The 17,197-nt window shown below is 33.2% G+C and overlaps 1 protein-coding gene across 3 annotated transcripts in view; it reads right to left on the bottom strand.

Annotated features, from left to right (window-relative positions):
- The window catches only part of LOC126841450 (RNA-binding protein fusilli), a 68,144-nt gene extending 61,805 nt beyond the window's left edge, over nt 1-6,339 (bottom strand). Inside the window, exon 1 of one of the 3 annotated variants that reach the window (XM_050577938.1) lies at nt 5,772-6,339. The gene's annotated coding sequence lies outside the window, so the exon portion shown is untranslated. The remainder of the gene's footprint in view (nt 1-5,771) is intronic. The other 2 variants (XM_050577940.1, XM_050577941.1) reach the window with 2 other exon arrangements.
- Between the last annotated feature and the right edge of the window lie 10,858 nt (nt 6,340-17,197).

The raw sequence follows: 17,197 nt of genomic DNA, 5'->3' as shown, positions 1-17,197 counted from the left end.
TTCATGGCAATTTTTCTCGTGTACGCGACACAAGTGTTCCGTAACCAAAGGAAATTCTCTGACAGTCACTAATTGTCGTCGAACGGGTACTTTTGAGATTTTAACGAGGTGCGCGGTTATTAGCGCAAAGGATCGTAACCCGGTCATAGACCAACGACGACAATTATTATTATATAGACCAAAACCAACAGATACGTTCAGGTTCGGATAAAAAAAAAAAATATATATATATATATATGTATATTAATGAGACCGCGGCTGAGTAGGCTTTCACAGTCACCGCAATGGCGATCCGAAGTGGTGATGGCCGGAAACCGTTGCACGGCCGATGAACCTGTGGAAAATAATTTTTTTCCCGGAACAGGTGGCCGTACAGAAACAATATGATTTTGTATCGATACTCAGGGTAGGCGTGGGGCGGGGGGGGGGGGGGGGGTGCAGCGAGGAAGAGGCGAACAGGGTTTGATACACGCGACACGGTCGGAAGGACGTTGATAAAATATATGAACGGTTTCGAGTGGTAAACTTTTGTGTGGTATATTTTGTACTTGGGCCGACAGTTTGTGTGACGAATTGGAGCAAAAACGACGACCGCTCGTCAAACGCCCGTTCAACTTAACCGAAACACTACTGGCCTAGATGAAAACATCTTGTGACCCGGACGCCTTGAGGAGAGACCGTCGCGGGTTATACGCCAAACCACAGACAAAAATATGTATTCTGTGGCCAAACTAACTAGAGTTGTTTTTTTATATTATTTTTTTAGTATTACATAATAATAAAATAATACCACATTGCAGTTTTGACGACCTCGGTGAGAATTCGTTTGAAAAAACCAGATCGAAACACAAGCATGCCTGGTCGCGACGTACGAATAAACGCCATACCTAATTAGTATGTATATATAGATAGGTACACAATAATGTTATAATAATACATTGGTATCAGTCTCGAACGCATTATCACATGTACGATCGGTACGATACGCACGTCACATACATTGTAATTTTACGGACAACAATAAACAACCCAGGACTATTACAGCGTTATCTAGTGAAAAAAAATCTTATACTTTTGTTTTGTCGGTCGGTACAGAGTAATGTAATAACGTTAATATACGAGCTGTGATTATTTAAAATCTGCAGACAGGATGTCGAGAGCATAGTATAATAATATGTACAGTATAGTTGAATAGTTCTGCCGGCCAACGAAATATATACCTAACATTATTATGACCTAGGCATAACATAATATCATCAGTATCCCATTCCCCATATGGTGCTCCGGCTAAAACAAAAATAGTCGAAAAATCGATACACAACCAAAACAAAAACCGTTACCACGATTTGGTGGACTTTTCAAGTACACCCGGATCAACAAAATAAACAAATCCCTAGGACAAGTCGTCGCGGTGGACCGGACGCGATTTCGAGAGAAAAATTAAAAAAAAAAAAAAACGTGTCCATGTAAAAAAAACCAATCGCCGCGTCTTAAACCAGTTATTCGTGTTACTCGTTTCTCTCTCGGTGTACACACATTATAGTTGTATACTATAATATGGACGCTCTTTCACCGTAACGAATAGTAAGTATCGTACCTGCATTCGTATCAGTAAGTAAAAACAACAGTAGTAAGTAGTCGGACTTTGTGGTCGCCCACTCAAAGGACAAACCGGCAAAAATATTTTAATAAGATGCGACGTACAATAATAATAATAATTACTAGGTACATCCCCATTTTGCGAGTAGGAAAATTACATTTCCGGTTGGGAAATGGCCGCGGTACAACTTCTTGAGGTCCTCGTGCAATCATCATTAGATATAACATTGTATTATATTACTTAAACACACCGGGGGCACCGCCTTCGACGACGAATGACACACATCACAGCGAATAATAATATAATACCGTACACGACATAATAATCATTACTGTTATTATAGTATCGTACACGGTAGACACACGGACCTCTGTCGAAATTTCCACTAAAAAATAAAATCCCACAACTTGTAAGTACACAATATATATATACAGGTATAATGAATCCGCTTGAGTCGCTTTAGAATAGGGCACCAGTGGAAGCCAAACGCCGCACGGTATGTGGTGTTATGTAATCCCTTCACCTTTAGCCCGTCTATCGTCGCTACCCGTTTGAAGGGTCTCCGAGTTTAATTTGAGTGGTCAATACAATACTGAACTTAACGTTTGGTATAATTTGTCGCTGTCGTCGGTTAGTGTGATGGAAATAGAAAAAAATTAACTGACTAATTTTTCAAAGAACTAATTTTTTCTCCAATTTCAAGAAAGTTGAGCTATTAAATCAATTATTCACACACAGAAATGGACTTGTCTTTATGGAAAATGTATTTCATAATTATCCTATCAGTATTCGAGATTATATCAAAATAAAGGAGAAAAATTAATAAATTATCACCGAAATATCAAAATAATTTGGTAATTATTTTTTTTCGCTTTTCTAGATATAATTTACCCATTCATCGTGATCTATTTCAAAAGAAAAAATCAACACATGTGTATGCCATATTTTTAGCAGTGGCGTAACTAGACTTAGGGAGAGGCTCTAAAGTCAATATAAATAAGGACGCCGAATTTAAACAGTCCTAAATTAAATGGAACGTTTTCAGCTTCCCGTTTCACCCCTCTTGCCTATCCCCTCTCTCCCCTAATTACTATTCATCTTCGCCTTATCCCATATAAACGAGGTCAACCTAAATTTTTATTCGTCACATTGTCTTCATTTGCTCCAGACATCTCTAAATCACATCCCTCATTGAAATAATTAGACGGGGGCTAGGGTAAAATTCCTTCTTAACTTCTATAGGCTCTTAAAAAATGTCAGCAATAAATTTGGCGTAGCCCTAATAACGGTTTTATATTTTACCGAAATTCTAAGGGAGCTTTTTTCATCCACCCTCATCTTTTTTGATCTACCTCTATACATTTAAATCATTTTACATTGATCTCCGTCTAACTTGTTTTATTTTTTATTCATCATGTCCAAACGTCTCAAACTGACTTTTCTCATTTTTTTCTGCTATTGGCATAACACCAAAACTGTTTCTTATATACTCAATCTTAATTCCATCTAACCTATTCACTCCACACGTCCATCTCGCCATTCTCATTTCAGTCACTTCCATTGTCCTTTCATCTTTCTCATTCAGCGCACAACAATCACTTCCAAATATCATTGCTAGCCTCCCTACCATTTTATTAGGTTTTCCTTTCACTCTAATGTCACACAACGTCCCCGTTGCCTCATTCCACCTCAATTAACATTATTCTATTTACATCTTCTTCAAATTCAGTGTCCATTATAGTCTTGCATAATTTATCATCAATTACTATAAATTCTACCAATATAATAGCAATACTATTTATTAATTATCCCATTGCTACTTTATTTCAAACAATTAATAGTTATAAACGCTTTTTTTAGCACTTTGTAAGAGTAGAGCTCAAGTATATTATTTACGTTTTGGTCAATGAAGTAGCACAGAAATATATTAGTTGCATCAGTGACTCTGAGAGAGGCTGAGCCAGTTTTAGGGGAGAGGGTATTGCGCATTAAGGTTTAAGACGGATATTTGAGGCCATCCCGTGAAGATTTTCTTAATCTAAGCGACAAGTACAGGAGGAAGGTGGGAGCGAGTTATCAAAAATACCTTTACCGAGACACCATTGGGAATGTCAACTGCTGTCGTCTTACGGCTATGCATCACGAAGCATACTCCATTAAAAATTATTATTGTTCAGGAAAATTGTTTAAAAAGAAACGTGCGGTGTCGTTCGGTCAACGACAAAAACATTTGAAATTTGTGCGAAGTCAGCTGGTCTTATTATAGATGTATAGTATAGGCTAACTGGCAGGATAGAAGAGGGCTACCAAAACTGTGCAAAACCTATTGACTAGTTAACTCATTTTCAGGATACAAAAAAAACAATTATCTATACAGGGTTGCATTAACTTTCACTGAAATATGATATTGAATCAATAGACATTAAGTGCGGTTCATCACTTTTGGTTCATCACATTTTAACAATTCATAAACTTTATAACATTTTCATGCAATTCTACGTCAAGGTTCAATGTTCTAAAGTCTTTTGGACACCCATAAAAAATATTATTATTTAAGTACTGTATATTTTACGAGTTTTACAAATTGATTATTTTAAAGGGCCATTAAAATGTAAAGAACAAACCACGGGTCTCTACTCTATTTGATGTAAGAAGACACCGTTAATCATATAAAGATTCATTAAAACTTAACGCAACTTGGCATAAATCAACCACTCTATGCACGAGAGTGGTTGATTTGATTGTAGTTGGAACTGATTTTTTTTTTTGTATACTATACAATAATACTGAAGTAATAGTTTTTTAACAAAATCAACTTAAATTAATTAATGAAAGTATTAAATAAATAATCTTAAATCATAAATTCTTAAAAACAAAATGTAAAATATTATTTTAGAATCCGAAAAAATAAAAACACAAATATTCGCGTCATCTCATTATTGAAACGCCAATATTACTACAACCACATAAAATGTATAACATTTGCATTTTACAAGTATTACTTACAAGGAAGCTGAGCGGCAATTTATAGTTGAATAATCGCCATAAAGGTTAGTCAAGTTATAAATGACATAATTTATGGATAACATATTGACTCCCTAATAGCCAATAGATAGCAATTACTTTTTTTGCGTTAGGGCGACAATAAGTTTGCTCTTTACATGCATATGATAAGTACAAAGCTTTATATACCTACACCAGCTCCGCTCTGGTCTGGTCGGTCGACAGTGCGTACAATCTGTTTGTCGGCTGACGCGACGTACCTAATTGTTTACCAGCCGTTTAACAGGCTAATTAACGTTTGTTGTATGTGATAAGTGTTAATTCGGGCCGGTGATACTATGGTTCGACTTTCACAATGTTTACGACCACTATGGCGACGACGATCGTAATCCGCGGTGTTATGTGCGTTTTCTAATTAGAAAATATTATATCTTGTGAAATCCAAACCAAATGTAGCGTAAAACTGCTTGAAACCGGCAACAAACGAACCGATGCGCGTATTTACGCACTGAAAACCTCTGGTGTAAACATTCGACGTTTTGTCCGAACCGTGTAGTAATGGTAAAAAATATTTTAAGGTTTAATTGCGGGAACGAGACTGAAAAAAAACGCCGAACCGGAAACTCGATATAATACTCGACTTCACCACCAGACGCCAGGTATCATTGATAAATAATATTATTATTATTATTATTATCGTTTACACTATCAATAGAACCGTTCTCGACTGCTCTGTTTACCGGCTGTCTAACAGTTACACTACGGCTAGCGAAAACATTACATTACATATTATTATATTTTTGTGTTTTGTTGTAAATAAGTGATAAGACAAATCTAATTTTAGACGATATTTTAACGGGGTTAATTGATTTTTTTTTTTTGTTATTTCGACGGGGGTTGTCGATGAAATTTGTATTTGTATGTTTTACAACCGCAGTGCGATCGACCATTGTTTTTGGTGCTGGGAACGTTAAAAATTCTTGTCGATACATCCACGTTGATTGCGCGGGGGCGAGCGAGAGGGAAAACAACAACTGACAGGGACACGATATAATATACCTGTTGCTATCGTCGGTGGTAAATTTTTCATAAAAAAAAAAAACCATCGCACGCGTGTGCAACACAATATTTATGATAATAATTGTTGTTTGTTATCGTTTATACTCACCGTTTACCCCTTTTTTTTTTCGTATCCGTTATCCGCCGGGTTGTCCCTCGTCCAAAACAGGATAAAATTTGCTTCTGGATTTACACACGGATAACGCGATCGCGACGTAAGAAAACTAATAAAACGATAATACAATTGATTATTCTGAAGCGAACTTTTTTTTTCCTTATTCTTTTGACGGAGATCTATTTATTTATTTTTTTTTATCTAATAACGATCCTGCGCGGCCACGGCGGACGGTGCGGTTTCGTGTGTACAGGAATTCGACGGATTCCTTCGGCGGACAGGCGCGTTTTCCACGAGCATACACCACACACGGTTTAATTTTTTTTTCCCCGAAATTTTTCTACTACTTACTAGACGTATTGTTTAGGTACGACGGATACCCAAAAAAAAAAAAATATATATTTAAAAAATAACCCGACTCGCGTGAAGCTTGTGTGTGAGTGTGTGTGAATGTGTGCAAGTATATGTGTGCGTGTACCGTGTGCGAACCGAACGTGCGCGCACACCGGAGAGACCGAACGTTGACGAGTGTCGTCGGCGCTCGGTTGCGTTGTAACTTGTAACCAACCGGCCCCGAGGTAGGTAGATAGGTAGGCAGGTAGGTAGGACGGAGGCAGGTAAGCATACGATAATGTACAGTATAGATATATTCTAGATATTGTACGCCACACGGGCGGCGGCCATGGAGTAGGATATACAGTGTGTACGCCACAGGTAAAACGGTGCGCGGCGGCGACGGCGGGGGGGGGGGGCAACCAGGTGATACGGCCAGGTGAACCAGGTATTTCGGTGCGCGCTAGCGCTACGCGTATTACGGCGGCGACCCCCACCAGAGAAACCGGCTTTCGCCGCCGCCCCGCCGCTCCCCTCCACAGTCGAAGCGGCCGTCTTTCCCCGCCCGCCGCCGCCGCCGCCTAACACCGTTCTTTTTACGTATTTTGCCCGGTTACCGCGGTATCCCCACCGCCGCTACCTCCGCGGTATATCGTCTTTCCTCTAGTTTGCCCGTGGATCTTCTTCGCGGGTGCCGCCGCCGCCGCCGCCACGGGCCACGACGCTTCGCCGAGAGCTGGTAGCCGGTAGGGACGTATAAGCGACCTTCGCCGTTGCCCCAACGTCACACATATGACCGTAATATGGTAAAATAATACCATATAATATAATATCTATTAATGTGGCTGCTGGTCTATAAAATAATTTCAATGTATACAATGCTATGTACTATGATTATCGCCGACGATGAGCGCATCGGTTTTTTGGATACGGCTGCTCTAGTGGTGAACATCGCGTATAATAATGTAGTACTGTCTTATTATAAACGCTGCCCGACCTGATCGATCGGTTATCCGGTTAGTGAAAAATTATCAAAAAAAAAAAAACCTTCCGAGTGGATCTAACACGGGGAGTCAGTTTTGTCACTCGCGTTACATGTTTATTGAGGTCAATTTATTGAGTATAACATATATCTAGGACAAAACGCCAAAACGAACAAACTATTGAAGCACCCCCCCCATCCGCAGAACTTTTTTTGAAACTTACCCTGCATGTCTGTTACAATAAAAGAAATGTTCTTAGATTTTTTTTCGATTATTTTGGCCGTATAAAGTGTTTTTAGATTTTTTTTTTACTCTTCTTTTTTATCGTTTTTTTAGAGTACCTTCAGCCATAAAAAATAATAAAATAGATTAAAAATCCGGTTTTTTATGTAAAATAATCTCAACTTTATGAAAAAAGTATTAATTTTTTTTCGAGTAGGAGAAAAACATTAAAATTGAGTTTATAATCTATAAAGTTGGTTTTTCGTGTTGCCTAAAATTTTAGACTGTCTAATATTTTTTTTCGTAAACAGAAAATTTTACATAAAATGTGTATATTTCAAACTGGTTTCTCCAAAAAATCGCTTAGGAAAACAAAAGAAAGTCGATTGACCACGATTTCACGAAGTGTTATCCGACTGGTTCAAAATTTGCTTCCAATAAAATCTTTTAGCTTCATACAAAGCGAAGTATTTGTTATCAAATGTATTTTAACGTTAATAAATAAACTAACAGAAAATAGTATTAATTACAACAACACTACATTGCGGCCTTCAAACTAGTGCAGGTTTTAATTATGTAATACCAAATTTATAATTCTAATTTCTATAGTAAACAAACATTTTTTTTTCTATAATAATTATACACTTCTACGAGTATTAAAATAATACTTGTATACAACTAACTAGAACAGATAGTTTCTAAAATTAAGGTCAGTAATATATAAAAAAAAATGTAGATTGCTTCAGACTTCTGGTTAGTACAGTATCTAGTATCAAGAACTAGTGTTCTGTCTTTTATTGAGAGACCTCGATGCGAAAGCGGTAGTAAACATTCTCAACTAGAAGTATATATTTTGAAGACAAAACAAATGTACAAGTTTAATACAATACAGTAAACATTGAATTAAACGTTAAATAGTTTAATACCTATATTATATAATGTTGATATTTATTGAATTTATCACACAGCTTGTACTACGTTCTATTTAATTTTAACCATGTCTTTGTATAGTATATTAATAATTAATAACTAATACACTAAAATATATTTAAGTACCCGTTATTAAGTAAATAATGTGTTGTACTCAGCTCGATGGCCCGGCGTTGTAGTACTATTATAATAATATGGTAATGTTTTATCAATACTTAAGTACACAAACTTGGTAGTACAATAGTGCACATCAGCACATCGTACGTAGGTTATATAATTTCGTGTAATGAATTTGCTAGGTTCTACATATAGAAAGCATAAAATCCCAATTACATTCTCGTAGCAGTCGAATTTAAAACGGTGTATCATATAATAGGCATACGGACTGTCGTGAAAACAGTAGTTTTTAGGTCAAAAACTACTGGAACCGAAAGAAATGAACCGTGTGGTTTTTTTCATTAGGTTATGCCAATATACATTGGCTATGTAAGTTAATTGTACATAGAACAGACCCATACAGCACCGGTGGATCCGATAAAAACCCTATTTGTTGCGCGTTATTGTTTTATCTTATAAGTTTGACTTAGTTTTCATTAATTTACACCCACACAGTATAAAATCTGTTAGCTTGTTAAATGACAATATTTTGGATTGACAATCTAGAACAACCGTGTTGTATACGTCATACTCATTGAATAATATTGTGTTTGAATTTTTATTATCGGCGAAGACGTCGGTGTAGTGAACGTCCCTAAGAAATTCGACTTTACCTTTAAATCTTACTTTTCAACCGTTGAGTATAGACAACTATTTTCAAGTATTAAATTTTGAGCAAAAATAATTTGTGCATACTTATTGGGATAGTAGTGAGGATATAATTACTGGAAGTAATTATTTTTCTTAGATTATCACAGCCTTCGTTAAAAATTATTTTCCTCTCGCTTTCCTAATGCAGCTTCAATGAGCACCTGAAAAGGTATTGTTTTTTATTTTTGTACATAGACAAAATATCGAACCATTTTTGTGGGCCTAACTTAGACCTTTGGCCCTGTACATTTAAGTCCTTCACCTCATGACGCCCGTTTCACCACGACAAGTAATGTAATTTTGTAATTTCTTAGGTATCATCAATCATCATTAATTATTATAACTTATATATTATAGGTACCTAACAAATGTGTAATATTTTTTTTTTTAATAATTTGATTAATTGAACACAAATTATATCAATAATCATTTTTAGCTTTGATGGGGAACTGAGAAGGTATTGGTTTTACAATTATGTGTTTTTTTTCGACGCTGAACCTGTTTCTTCATACAAAAAGTCTATAAATCAGAAATCATACATGAACGGTACTTTATAGAGCTAAAAGTAAAAATAATCCACCCTTTTCCCTTCATAATTGTAAAAACACCCGAAAAAATTTACATATTTTACAACTTAAATTGCGGCGCGCTATATATTTTTTTTTGGAAATGTCAAATTAGTTCCAAACTTGTATGGGATATTTTTTAGATATATTATTATCGATGTACTTTATCAAACCGTTAACAAATTTGGGTTTATAATGCGAGTGGGAACTATAAATGTCTTACGAGTTCGAAAACGGTCCTCTCGTTTTGCGTAGATGTTAATCATATTCTTTAAAACTAAAAAATATGTGTTTTGCCAATTAACAAAAGTGTATCCTTCTTTTTATAAACAGTTCCAAACAACAACAAAAAGTGTAGGAGAATATTATACTATTATTTTTTTATATAGATTTTAATTTTCCAAGATAAAAAATAAAAATAATAAAAACTGTTTATTTAAATTAAAAAAAAAAAATAGAATTTCAATAACGTGAAAAAGAATACTTCTTGAGATCACGTTTAAGCCTACTTTCGCAGATGCATGTCGAACTCAATTTAACGAAACACATATCTATTTAGGTCTTGGTTACTTTTTTTATGTACTTTTAACGACCATATAAAAAAAAAATTGTTAACGTGGATAATGCTTTCGAGTTCCATTAAAATTTTTGGACGGTGACGATAATACACTATGCATATCATGTTATACCGTTTTGATAATAATATGTTCTATAGCATCGCCTTTGAATACCACAAGTGGATGGCACTAAGTAAAAACTATTGGAATATTTACTTTACTTTGCGCCTGAAAGTCTACAAAAACTTAAATTTACCAATTGGCGCCGTTCGTTTATTTCTAGCTAACATAATATTATAACAGAGTATCAGATGTTCTTTATTTACTATATATGTATCGGTCACTCATTATAGCTGTAGATCATAAGTAATAGGTACAAGAACGTTTTACGTTACACCCCGGTGGAAATGGGAAATTTTCAAGTAGTCATCAAACTTAAAGGCCGTCGCTCATTTATCTATTACACGCGGTTTCAAGTGGGCTTAGGTGAATTGCAATATAACTGTACTTGCAGCGGCTCGCCGATATAATAGTATAATAGCTATGAACTACAGGAGATTTTTTTTTTATCGCTTCGAAATTCTATTGTGCGATTTGTTCTCCAGACGCGTAACATAATAACCAAATAAATCTGCGGACACACACACACACACATGTATTCCACCTGTATATAAGTAGAATACAAGATGATGCTGTTATATTCTCTAACGCCTCGGCCTTTTTTTTATTTTTTTTTTATTGTACTTACACTATAGTCGTCGGTCGCGCGCCAGCGGATAAGTGCCGGGTCCGGGCTAGAAAACAATTATTATAATGTTATAATATATTATTATTATATACCGATAATTGGTCACCCCTTAACGCGATTGCAAGCGTGTGTGACAAAATTATATCGTCATTATTATTATTATTATTATTATTTGTCAATGAATAGAATAATGAAAAAACGACGTTCGCAATACTTTTATATATGTGTATACATTAATTGTACTATATTATATTATGATTCTTATTTTTCTCACTCCAGGGCCGTTTCACAACGGTATGGATGTGCTCGGGCTGCGTCTGTTATCTGATGGCACGACAACAACGACGCTAGTGCATCTCTATACACAGTAGGTATACTTGTATAAGTATAGGCCACAATCGAACAACAACAATAATGCATATATTATTAAGATGCACTGCATAGTACTATCGGGTTTCGTTTATTGCTAAAATGATAGATGAAAAACAATAATAAATTATAGTTTTGAAAAAATATGTATGTCATCGAAACGAAAATACTTGAAATAAATTCGTTATTTATAAAAAAAAAAATAATACTAATAGAAATGTGCTAATTTTTTTTACATTGAAAACTACTATAAAATAATAAATACTTAATTAAATTTACTTTCTTAATTCTTAATTAATGTAGTTTTGTACTTTTTCCCCGTATCTAGGAAATATTTTATAATTTTTTAATTGCCGAGTAAGACATTTTATAAATTTCACTATAGTTTCCTAAAAAAATTAATGGCTTTTGTAATATGATTCAATCTCAGAAATAAGTATTGTTCAAAATTTTAAATAATAAAAAGTATACTTGAAACTTTGGCCTAAAATGTTTGTCGCTTTTTTTATTTATTTGTAATTATTGTTTACAGAACCCCAAAAAATAAAACTGTATGGAGTAGGTATAAAACATTGATAAACATGTTATATGATGATTTGCATATGGTGTCGTTCGTATTTTAAAGTATGAATAATTAATAAATTTAATTAGAGCGGTTTTTTTCTGCGTTTAAATTTAATATTCATAGCAGTGTCATTACCTTGAGTAATATATTTTTTTTAAAGTTCTCACGCAAACAATTAAAAGAAAAATTGCATGCACAATGACGAATTAGAAATGCGTAGGAAACTTATAAATTATGAAATTCAGAATTTATATGCAAATATGTATTTTATTATGTAGGATTATAAAAAAAAATAATATAATTAATTGTGTTATGGAATTGGAACTATGTGGCGTCACGTCGTGGCCTAACAACAGTATTTGTGTACTTTTTTTTCTAAGTCAGGTTAATCGTTAACCCACCCATGCAAATGCCTAGTATACCTAATTAATTTTCTGATATTAAGTAGCTCAACCAGACGTTTAATATTTATCTAATTATCTATAGGCTTTAACCGCTTCCTGAATATACTGGTTACATATACTTCGGAGTTAGTTTTATACATATAACTTACAAGTTACATGGATAATGGGTGATGCGTGTACTCATGCTATAAACATTAAAATATATAAGTCCCCGAGCGAGCGTATCCACTTAGGTGAAAAAAATTTAATTTATCTAATCATATAAAACTTAAGACTAATTATGACTTACGAAATCCAAATCCAGCTAAAAATTCTAGTAAGAAAATCCTTCAGTCTTTCCAGTCAATAAGTTTTCGCTTCATTACTTATGCCCCATGGTATGTGAGCAACCTAACTTTACAAAACGGTCTAAAAATGTCAACAGTACCTACAATCACTATAACCCACTAATATTAAAATGATCATCCCTTACTCATCCTGATAACCCACCACGTCGCTTTAAACGAAAATGGCCCAGTGATCTTCTCGACACAATAAGAAAATCCACACCACATAAAACATCAAAATTCCATACTTATGAACGTTGCGTCACTGAACGCTCCTACTTCATTTAAGTCGCCAAGCCTTGTATACTTATTTGAATTATTGTACACATAATACAGATTATAAGTATGCGATAGTATAAAAAAAAAAAAGTATCCGAGTGCCTACAACCTTGCTTCCATAGCGGAAGCAAAGCTCCACCCTCAAGGGTTATAGTTGGCCACGAGGTATAATGGGGTTTACTGTACTTACATTGCGCATGTGCTTATGGTTGATATGCTTTCCAGGGTTTATTCTCAATGGCCGTATCCGTCGGTTTGGCGCTTGTCCAACGGCAGCACAGGGTCGGGAGTTCGAACTTATCAATTAATTATTGACCGCACAATATACGACCAATTTTAAATCATCAACTCCACCGATTCCCGTTTACAACTTTAGTTCAATATGGAAAATTAAAAAAAAAAAACATGACAAATATTTTTAGTTTTAATACAAATTGTCCATAATACGACGTTGCGTTGTGCCTTTCCGGTATATACATTATTTTATGGTCTATGGATTAGTGTGTTGGACTAGGATATAGATTAAACTTACATAGATATCCGATTTTGGCAACCATGTATCAACCACGGTCTTGTTAATGGTGATATCAACTTAACCTACATTATCAACCGGATTGTTAAAAAAATGATACGTTCATTCTATGGCTAGACTGAAATTAATTTTATAGTAGTTTTTTATTGAAGTTGTAATTTTGTGTTTTAAGTGGTTAGCGTTTCAGTGTGTAATCATTTATGTTCAACTACTACCTACTAGATTTATATGAGTATATAACGTTTTCGTTTTTAACTATAATTCATAAAACGTGTTTTCGTATTGTACTTATTAAATTTAAGTGCAAAAATCAGCAGGGTCTCAAAAAAAAAGGAATGGAAACTAAACAATTAATTTACTGAATTTGTTTCGAGTTTATAGCATTATCCTAATTCATAATGTACCTACGCAGTATAGAAAATCCATTTTATATTTATATATAGCTGCATTGCACATATAGTAGGTATAGCATTTATAATGAATTGCGTTATACATTAACAAAGTACCTAAAATAGTTTAAGTTCGTAAATAGTTTAATTCAATAATAATTAAACGACCCATGTAGGCATAGTGTAGTAATTGTAGGCAATTGCCGACTTTTGTTTTAAAAAAAAAATTTAAAAAATACAATTACTCACAAACAACATTATGGCTGTACATAATATGTATGTACACTTACAACGTAACATTGTCACTTATAACTGTGGTCAGTACTGTACACTGTCAATATCCTCCAATAATCACTAATCAGTTATTCGCTTGGGCTCGTTACCAAATATGTGTATGGATTTCCTAATAATACACAACAAAATGTTACTGCAGTACGGGTAAACCGGTATACAGGAACATATTGTTTTTGACCGTATTAATTTTATTGAAGGTCTTTCATGCATTTTCTTGTGATTTTCTCCGGGTACACAGTTTTTTTTTTTTGCTTTGCGTAAAACACAAAATCGGGCACACGCATTAACAGAAATAAAGAATAGGACTCGGCCGCACACTCGTTACCTATGTCCTTCGATTAGATATATATATGTTTATGTTGTATCGGTATTATTATAATACATGGAGTCGCTAAATTCACTACAGAAATAAAACAGATATACTGGCCCTACGGGTTTGTAATTTTTGATATTAAAATATATTTAACCATGTCATGAGACATATAAACCGACTCCATGCTCGTTAAAACGGCCGTTTTAATGAATCACTAATCAGGTTACTTGCTGGGTACCTAATGCAAACGTGTTACCTTTCATATATACACTTGTGAGTTGTGATATTTATGTATACCTACACGAGTGTGTATTAAACTAAATTGTATAAATCTTAGGTTAAAACAAGTAAATAATGTCAATGTACTTGGCTGCTACATAACTGCTTCAGTGTACAATAATATATTATAATATTATGCACAGCCTATAGTAATAATAATGATCTATCGCGTTTAGACCCAAACCCAATCACTACCTTTTAAATCGTAATAATTAAATAGAAATGTTGTTTTGTCAAATGGCAATTGCTAAATTAAAACTACATTAGTTGTGAAATAGGTGCTAAATTTTTAGTTTATTATTTTTGAATTTATTCTTGATTTATTTTAGCAGCATTTTAGGCCTTTTAAACCCTTAAATTATTTTTGTTTTTTTTTTTACTTTCCGTAATTTTGTTAATCATTTTTTTCTTCTAAACCGTGTTTATATTTCGTTGCCTGGGTCAAGAGTGGTAACAACTATTTGCATTGTTACAATATCATGTCATAAAATTGAGCTATATTAAATTTTAATTTTATAACATGTTAATGTGTTATACACAGGGCCATACTTAGGGGAGGTGCATGTCTAAGGGGCGGCAAAATATTTAAGTGAAATTAATTTTAAAAAAGCAATGAAAAAAAAAATAAACGCATTACACACTGATAGACTAAATGCACTGGCAATTCTAAACATTGAATCACAACTAACTCCTAGAATTTAAGATTTCGCAAATAATCAAGTAAGATAAATGTTATATTTTTTAGTATTGTATTTTATCATGTTAATTTGTTGTATAAAAAAAACTTTTAATTTCTTTTAATTATTTAACGGTTTTCATTTATTAACTGTTAGATTTTAATATTGAAATACATATTACGAACATTGAAAATATTAAAGAATCTGGATCATGGATGAAATAAGTGGTAATACTGGTAATTGGGGGGGGGGGGGTATAAATTATATGCCTTAACTATATGCATTAATTATATAAAAATTTAAATACGGCCCTGGTTACACAATTAAACCAAACATAAAAAATTGTATTTACTTTAACAATTGTCAAACCATTCTCTAATGACTAATATGGATTTAATAACCAAATAAATAACTACAGTATAACAGTATAGAAATAATTATTTCATAAATACAAATATTTATTTTAAAGTTTTTTTTATCTAATGTAGATACTATTATGTAACATCAATAAACATTTTTTTTTTTTAGAACTCTTACCCCTTAACTAATTTTTAGTTTCCCGCTTTACCACTGTTTGATTTGATTAACTTTGTTGTATTTACATTAAATTAAAATTATTGTTATCTGTCAATACATTTTTGTGTGTCGGGTGCCGTTTGACCGGGACAGGTGCATAATAAAATGTTCACACAGTTTTCCTCAATTGTTAATTAAAAATATGAGAATCAACTCGACCCATATTAAATATAATATATCATTTTGAATACAATGGTCAATAGCTACACATTGCTATAACCATAATAATGATGTATTATTAATAAAAAATATCATGATTTATGCATAAATAAATTATGAGTGTGAATTGAGAATGATTATATACTAATTGTTAATGCGTAATTAATTTTTTTTTTTAAATATGCATACAATGTAAGCGTGTATAATTCTCACCAAGTGTAATTATCTGCGTAGAGTAGACTATAAAAAATTTAAGAAAGCTACCCCCCGACTAAAGTAAAACAATAGTTTTAATAGTGTGAATACTCAGCTCTTAGATAATAAATTTTCTTCTATTTTGAAACTAGCAACCAGCTCAATTTTTTTTATTTTCTTTAAAAAACGTGAGTATGTTAAATTTTCACAGAATTGAACGATATGAACATGTGCCACAAAGCCTTCGAAATACCAATATTATTGTCAAAAGATGTTAAAATCAATGATTTAAATTCAAATATTTGTTATATAACATTGTAAATGTTTAGAATATCAAAAGTGTCGAGAAGTATTTTCCTAATTGTATCCTTTCAATAAAATTCTAATAAAAGAAATTATTAGTTCAAATCAGTTGAAATATGCACGTTTTTAAAGATAATTCAAAAATCGAGGGGGGTGCCAGTTTTAAAATATAAAAAAAACCGAAATTTGAACCAACCCATTTAATACTCGCTAAAAGAGTTACTTAATTTAAATTTTGAAATTGAAATGTTTATCGAATAAAAGTACTTTAACTAGTAAAATAAAAATGGTATCAAGATAATATTTTAATGCGCTATTAGCTTGTCGTTAATTATATTAGCAAATGAGTAATAATTTAAAATTGATCTAATTCAAATTTTTTTCAAAACTAAAATCGGAGTATTTTTAGGTAAGTTCTGTTCGAAGTAGAAACGTATGTTTTTTTACAAAAATAGATCCTGCATGCGTTATAAAAAAATTAAATATCAAAATAGATTTTTTTTTACTATGGTAACATGTAAGTTTAAACATTTTAGCTTAATGTTAAGTTTTAGTAAATAATTGCCTATACAATGCGCCTTAATAAATGCTAGTGTAGAGGCCCTTTAACTGAA

The sequence above is a fragment of the Adelges cooleyi genome, unplaced genomic scaffold, assembly GCF_023614345.1.
Source record: "Adelges cooleyi isolate 19-005CV unplaced genomic scaffold, UGA_ACOO_1.1 ACOO_flye_CR_arks_rails_tigmint_CR_PRNA_381, whole genome shotgun sequence".
Taxonomy (NCBI): domain Eukaryota; kingdom Metazoa; phylum Arthropoda; class Insecta; order Hemiptera; family Adelgidae; genus Adelges; species Adelges cooleyi.
This window is presented reverse-complemented; position numbering and strand designations above follow the sequence as displayed.